This window comes from Hippoglossus stenolepis, chromosome 1, assembly GCF_022539355.2.
Source record: "Hippoglossus stenolepis isolate QCI-W04-F060 chromosome 1, HSTE1.2, whole genome shotgun sequence".
In the NCBI taxonomy this organism is placed as follows: Eukaryota; Metazoa; Chordata; class Actinopteri; order Pleuronectiformes; family Pleuronectidae; genus Hippoglossus; species Hippoglossus stenolepis.
In genome coordinates, this window is record NC_061483.1 from 19,715,564 (window position 1) to 19,723,510 (window position 7,947).

Consider the following 7,947-nt stretch of genomic DNA (forward strand, 5'->3'; position numbering starts at 1 on the left):
GTTAGTATGAGGGAGCGCCACTGTCCAGCCCTGGAGTTCAAACGCTGAGCAAGGCAACCCTGTATATGTTGCACTAAATATTTCAACAAGCTTACAGTAAGAGTCAGCTGCTCAACTGCCTGAAGGCATTAGTCATCAGTAAGCTAAGGATGAATCAGCGACCAGCTCAAAACGTTGAGTGTGTGGGGATCCTGCAGTAGTGATGCAGCACTGCATGGCTGCAAGGTTCTTTGCACCCATCCCTTGAATTGTCGACTGTAAAGTTGGGTCCAAGCAGGCACAAGGCATTCGAATTTTTCAACCTCTAGTGTTACTATCACAAGACGAGCGATGCCTGCTGTACACATCCAAACTTCCACCTTGTTTACAAGTGTGAGCATTACTGTGCGTTTGGAAGAGTAGCGGGGAGTTCTCAGAGTTTCTCTTTCATCGGGGGGTGTCTACTGGAATATGTTTGCATGCTGTACAGTTCAAAATACACCCATACACAAATACATCATCTATACAAATCATCTTTTTATCCTGCCCAAAATGCTCAATATTAGCTCTGGGCCCACCTCCAAAAAATCCCAGTCTGCTCTGATTGGTCAGCCGGCCAACTCTTTTGTGATTTGTCAACCACTTATATCATGTTGGAAATGCCACGCCCTTCAACCAGGAGCTTCCTGATTAGCTGTAAGCACAGCTGCAGCCACGGTAACAACGTTGTTTGTTACGTTGTTCCAATTCATGTTAAACTAGCCAATAGGCAGGCTTGTTAGATGTTATTGGGTGATGTAGCTGTTTAGAAAGACATAGCCAGGAATGAACATTAGGCATTTAGGCGTTTCAGGAGCAGTGTTTTCTATGGATTCTCTTTGCTGCGGACTTGTTTCCTTGTTTCCTCAACTGCACCATCCAATAATGGATGTTTTTAAATTAAACACAGTCCACATGTTGTTGTTACTTCATATAGAGCCATAACAAAATAGATGTTGCTGAAAACACAAACCAAAGATCTAAATGTTGAAATATAAACATGAAAGAAAAAATAATGTGATTCCATTATCTCCTTGTGAAAAGGATTATTCATTGTATCCTATGCTAAGGGGGATAAGACAGGAAACATTGACAGACCTGTCCTCAGTATTTAAAGAATTCGATCAGCTCTTGTTGTAGCTGACACTGAGCTATTACACTCAGTTAGAAACCTTCCTGAGCAAAAAAACACTATTTGACCACAGCAAGGTCTCTGGTTGAAATGATTGAAGAAGGTGCAGACTGCAGATATTGTGAAGGTCTTCTGCTCATCTCACCTTTAATGTTGTCTTTGGAGCATCTTGCCTGTTCAATCATGCACACTGTCGTATTGATTTCACATTTAACCGCTGATTTAAAGCTATTGGCTAAACAGCACCATGTCATGTTACTTGCACTAAATAACCATCATCAACCCGAGCATTGTTGTAAATTAGGGTCGTTTGCATTACATTGTGTATTTTTGCAGCACCCATTCTGTGTTGATTTCTTATTCCACAACCAGGTCCTGGGACGGCATCTTGTTTTCCCCCGACCAGCACTTTCCTTATTAATGTGTTGTCATCGTTTGCTGTGTGCCACTGTAAAGCCTCCTTTATTTGGCTGCCTGGGTGGCCGCTGTTATTGATTTCCTGTTTCTCAATTCTCTTAACCGAAGCCAAACTGGACAGCTTGTTTGGATCTCTCTCTCCACCACTCCCTCCCTCCCTCCCTCCTTCCCTCGCTTGTATTGTACCATGTCTTCACAGTCCTTTCTGAGACTGTGCGTTTGATCCATTCCCATAAATGTCAAGCATATCAAGATCCAAACCTCAATGCACCCTCAAGGCCAAATCTTTCTTTCTTTCTTTCTTTCTGTCTTTCTTTCATTCTTTCATTCTTTCTATCTTTCTATCTTTCTTTCTTTCTTCTAGATTACATGGACATTGGCGGTAAACCAGAACAGATATCGGTGGACCGGCTGAAACCTGCCCACTTGGACCTAACTCAACCTACTGAGGTAGCTAAGCCTCCACGGCGGGGGCGCCCTCCTGCTCACCCCCCCGTCCACCGCACAGCCCTTCGTGTTCCTCCAGTTAAACCCCCGACTTCATCCCCTGCTCATGTTTTATGGAGCCGTGCAGGTCGGGTGATTCGAGCCCCCAACGCGTTAACTTTGTGTGTGAATTCTGGGGGGACGTATGTAGTGGACACGTGATAAGACAGAATTCACCAAAGACTGTTACATTGGTTTACACTAATTGATTGCACTATGTGGTTTGCACGCTTACACACCCTGTAAGGAGCTGTGGGGTTACCAAGGTAACAAGGGCACTGGGAGTGGTTAAAAGCGGATGTTTGGTGACACCCGGAAGTGCTCTGTATTGTTGAAATGTTTGTGAAATAAAACGCACGCCGAGAGGTGCACAAAACGAAAGATCTCCGGACTACTTCATCCCATCGCCTCCTACATTATAATAATAAATTAATAGCACCAGTTAAAATGTCACTGACGTTTTGTTGGTTCGCGTTTTATCACAAGTGCCCAATGTACCAGCTGAGAAGAAGCAAATCTAGATCTCTTGTAAGTAGATGTCCTTGTTTTGCATGCAAGACACGCCAAAGTGGAATTCCTAGTTTTACTCATTCGTGTGATGTTCTGCTCTACTTCTGCCAATGGTATACTTGGTCTCTTTCCAAGACCCAGAGGTTAAAAAAGTTGAATCCAGTTTGGTCTAAAGAAGCAGCTTTGACGTCTGCAGCATAATACGCAGTGAGACATCCTGCCCACTTTGTTCTTCCGCGGATTTAAAAGACCACATAGGCTCTTTTTCTGCCAGAAAGCGTGTCTGTTGTTGGTCTTTGGTTTGCCTAAGGATAACATTGTAGCATTGTTTTGTGCGTTGCTACACCTGGGTCTCTTGCATGACTTTTCTTTTACGAAAAGCATGCTTGGTTAAATGCCCTGACAGAAGCAGAATAAAACCACAGATCTACAAACCAGAACTTGTTTTTCATAGCAAGTACATATTCTAACACAAGTACACTGATGGGTTGACAGGTGGATTTTTGTCTCCTTTAAGGAACTAAAAGTTGGTGGCATAGTGAGTTTGACCGATAGTCCTTTACTCAATTCTTGGCAAGCAAATTTCTATCCTGCCAAAAAGGAAAACATTTGGAACAAGAAGAGTTCAACTAATCATAGCTCTGGTTTCTTCACCCACTTATGGAGAAAATATTCACAAGTGGGGATGTTGTGTCACTTCAAGAGACAGTCGAACGATCAAATCACCAGCAACACTATTGACCTTGATTTAGTTTCCCTCTGTCACGGCCTAGTTTCTCAAGGGAGGACTGTTCTTGAAAGTACTTTACGAAGAAAAATGCAGTTGGTGGAAAGTTGAGATTGATGAATAAAGTTCAGCCTGTTTATTCCCACAAGTCATTTAAGTTACTTTTAGCCAGATAAGTTACCTTGTTTGTGCATTGCAGGTGGTAAATGTAACATCGTATTCATAATGTAAACAATCACAGCCAAACTGTAATTATAATCAGTGGAGCAGATCATGGCCCGCTCTGCACAAACCATAGACTATAATAAACTCTTCATTCATATGCATGTAATAAGAATATCCATCTGTGTTACATCCTGACATGCTGTGTTGATATGTGGTGAATGTCATGAACATGCTTATTTGAAATAAACGGATATGTATCATGTATTTTTGAACCGCATGTCATCTGGTGCTTTGCAGAAAATGTCACCAACTTTTCCCATCAATAATTTAATTAAACCAATTTAAACAACTCTTTGAATAGTGAGTAATTTAAATGAACCGTGTCTGTTGACATGAACTACACCTACACATTCTGAGGAAAATTACATTATTACTAAGAAATGTAACCTATTAATGACTATTTCATTGAAGACATGTTTCCACTGAAATTGTTGTTGCTATAAAGTTTTTATTTATTTATTCTGCAGCAGGTGCGAGCTTCCATCTGAGATTCACAGTATGTGGAAATCATATTCTGTCACTGGGGGAAACACATTGGTCAACACTGAAGGAATTGTTTTACCATTTCTATTTCCATTGTTACTTTGTTGGATTTAAACAGATTAATAGAAAAAAAAATAAAAAATACAGAGTAAAAAAAACATTTGCCAGGTATGGTCCTGAAATCCTCATATCACTATTTGTCGATGTAGTTGTTTTTAAGAGAACAAATGCTCTTTTTCTCCATGTGAAACCTGCAACCCATTCACAACTGGGTGCTGCAGCTGAGTCACAGGCCTGTTAGCAGCTGAGCCGAGCATCTGGGGATGCTGCGCTTCAAGAACGCCGGCAACAGCTGCTGAAAGAAAACAGATGTTTCTCAGTCACTTTTCCTGCCTCATGCAGATTCATTTTTTTTTAAGTGCAAAGAACTCTCAAGATTGTAGAGACAGTTTTCAAAGACCAACAAAAGGAGAGAGTCCTCTATGTCGAAGCTGATCTGAAACCATCCTTTCATTTTGCCCTTATGTCAGATGGTAAATTGATGAGCTGTGTTTAATGTAGACTGGGATTTAGAATGGTGTGATTTTGTCTCCTTTTGGTAAGAAAGACGTTATAGTGAAGTGAATCATCGTCTTCTCTGAGACTGTTTGCCATTCATGAATGTCAAACTTTCGTTCTTTCTTTTTTGGGTTGGTTGTGTTTTAATATTAAAATACTATTAAATTAATGATAAGCAATAATAAACCAAAAATTCCCTCCCTGGCATTTTGTTAGTTCATGTTGAGTCACAAGTGTCAAATCTGGTGTATTGTGAGACGTAATCTAGGAAAAGCTACCAGCTGAGAGAAGTATAAATAATAGAGATCTCTTGTCGTTGTTTGACATGCGAGACCCAACAAAGTGGCATTCCGAGTTTTATTCTCTTTTTAGACAGAGGAATCTACTTAAGAACTGAATGAAAGAAGCATATGAAGTCAGACAAAAGAAGAGTCCTTCGGTATCAGCTCGGGCTAAAAGACTTCCATTTCCCACCGTCTCACCTTCACACACAAGCACGCGTACACACATGCACACATGCACACTGGGGAGGGGGGGTTAGCCAAGGAAACCACATACAGTACATGGTTTATCAATCAGAAGACGACCCTACAATCCACTATCCCCCTGCTTCTCTCTCAAGTGGGAAACCAAAGCAGAAGACCATCTCCTGAAATGGGATCTTGGATATCGCTGCAAACACCCCAAGGAGTGTTGAGTGTGTGTGTGTGTGCATGTATGTATGTATGTGATAAATGTCAGCCTGGGTGGGGCTTTTCAACTTTCTTATTGCACTGGTTTTGGATTAGTTATTAGAAATAAACTACACCTCTTTTATTTCTCTGACACAAACAAGTCTAATAAAACTTGAATCCTTTTCATAAAAGATGAAGCATGAATGTCGGGAATAAAACCAAACAAACATGGGGAACATGATGTTCTGTCCATCAGTGATGTTATGAATCCATCCGAAGCCTCTGACACTGGTTTCTTTTTGGTTTTTCTCTATAGCCGACGACACAATGAAGGTGTTTTCAGCCACATATTTTTCTGTTATGAACTGCCTGCAGTATCCCAGAATGACTGAGGCTCATAAATAACAACACCACACTAATCACCTCAGGAATTACTCAGCCTCGGTGAACAGGTAACATTCATGACCCTTGTTTGCTGCCAAAGAATAATAATGTGCTTTGGCAACACGCCTATCATATTCACTGCAGATAAGACTCTGGGCTATTTTGGAAATTCTTTTGCTTATTGTTAGTGATGTGGACGGGGTCTAAATGGGAAAGGAGTAGAAAGACTGCACGAGGAGTGTGCATGTAGGAAATATAAAAGAAAAACAAACAAATAAAAATGATTGAATTGTGAGTTTCCCTTGGTTTAAACCTGCATTTTTTTGTATTTATTAGCTGCAGAAAGATGACATGACAAAGTTGTTAGCAAATAGTTTCTTATGTTAACATCCCTCAGTTATGAAGAAACATTGTTATTCATAGTCTTGTTTCTGGGCTCCTAAGTCCAATTCACTTTTACCTCTGTTGGTGCTGGACAGGCAGGGTAATTATATGTTTTACATTCATTTCTTCAGTCAAAAACCGCTGTTTGTCGCGGCTCAAAATGAACCTAAACAGTAAAGTTGTGGAATGCAGCAGAGACAGAACTGCAGATTCACTGCAGGCTCATTACTATGAGCTACCCCATTCACATTGTTTTCACTTTGCCATATAATACACTGTTGTTATAAAACTATTGATTGTAGCCACTTTAAAGGAAGAACAAAGTAGAAAGAAAAAGCATATTTGGGTCTTTTATTGGTTAGATTAAGGCCGGAGCATTCTCCGTACAGTATTAAAGACGATACAAACGCTATTTTTTGTGTTTATAAGTATTGATTTTCCAGCGACAGTTCTCTCATGGGGAGGAGGGCTGCTCAGCTTGCAGGTCATGAAGCTCAACTCCACCAAGAACCCTCTGACAGTCTGCCTTAACCAAATTACAATTAAAGAAAAACAAACATTGAACAATGACTCAAATAAAACTTTGGTATTAATCTAAAAGTAATAATCTTTAAGTACAATCTACTTGAAATCCTAACCAGTGGGAACCACTTTAAAATATTAATGTCTATTGATCATCCTCCACAACCTTATTATAGAATGAAACAACCCTGTCGGCCTCAATCAAGCCTCCCACGTCTATTCTGTCTATCAATTTAGATACAGAGCAAATGTACATTTCTAATTACACAGTGGAGAAAATGGCTAGAAAATGATTTAGTTCTTTACAAAAATAATATGCAAACGTAAAGAATGTGATACATCCTCCGACCAAATTTATAATGCAATACCTCAGTGGAGAGAAGACTCCCGGTGCCCTGCAGGCTGACAAATGTATCATCGCACGTCAGCGCCAGAGAGAGAAGCGTTTGATCAACACATGAAAACTGTCTGTCCATTTGTTTTCCTTCTTCACGAGTTCTCAAGTTGCTGTAATTTATTTTAGTATTCTCAGGCACACAGATAAATCCACAAGCATGCACTCATCATCATCCAAATTATATGTCAATTGCATGTAATTGCCATGATAATATTGCTTGTGAACTTTCCTACCAATAAAGCTCATTAAACTCAAAGTGAATAAAAGGAGCCGGAGGAAGGGGTGGGTGGGAGGAGGGTGGGATGGCAAGGACAAGCTCCACTCGTCTGTCAGGGAGCCCTGACAACACAATCTCTCAGACCCCTCCCACCCCACCGTCTGATTCCATTACCCGAGCAGCGATAAAACTCCCCAGTGACACCCGGCACCATCGAATCGGCGAGAGGCGCAGACAGAAACATAAATTTAATGTACCAGCGCTGTACAGTTAATTGTTAATTGTTGTAATATCACATTACAGGCAGCGGGTGTTAACGGTTTGCAGGGGCCTGTGGTGTGTATGTGTGTGGAGACGGGATTGAGAGGGGAGGAAGTGGGAGAGCAAATTTATTTATCCAGAGTGATCCATGATATTAGACAAATCAATCCAGGTTGGGTTTCAGGAAGGCAGCAGCTACGTCTGTGTGTGTGTGTGTGTGTGGATGCTTATATGTGAGAGACGGACAATGCCTTTCCTAAGTAAGCCATAAACTGCAGTCTACAAATACTGCCTTAAGTAGATTGTTATTGAAAACTTTGTAAACTATCTGCAAAGAAAATCATCGTGAAACGGATCAGTGTTCATAGAATATATGTGATCAAATTAAACTATACACTTTCTCTCTCAGTCTCATAAACCTTTATTGATCCTGGGAAATTTCTTGAATGTACACACTTGCTACACGTCCCTACAGTAATACATTTGAGTTTGCAGTCTCACTACAGCCCTCTGTTTTTTCCCACCGTACCAGTGTTGCCAGATGTACAGTGA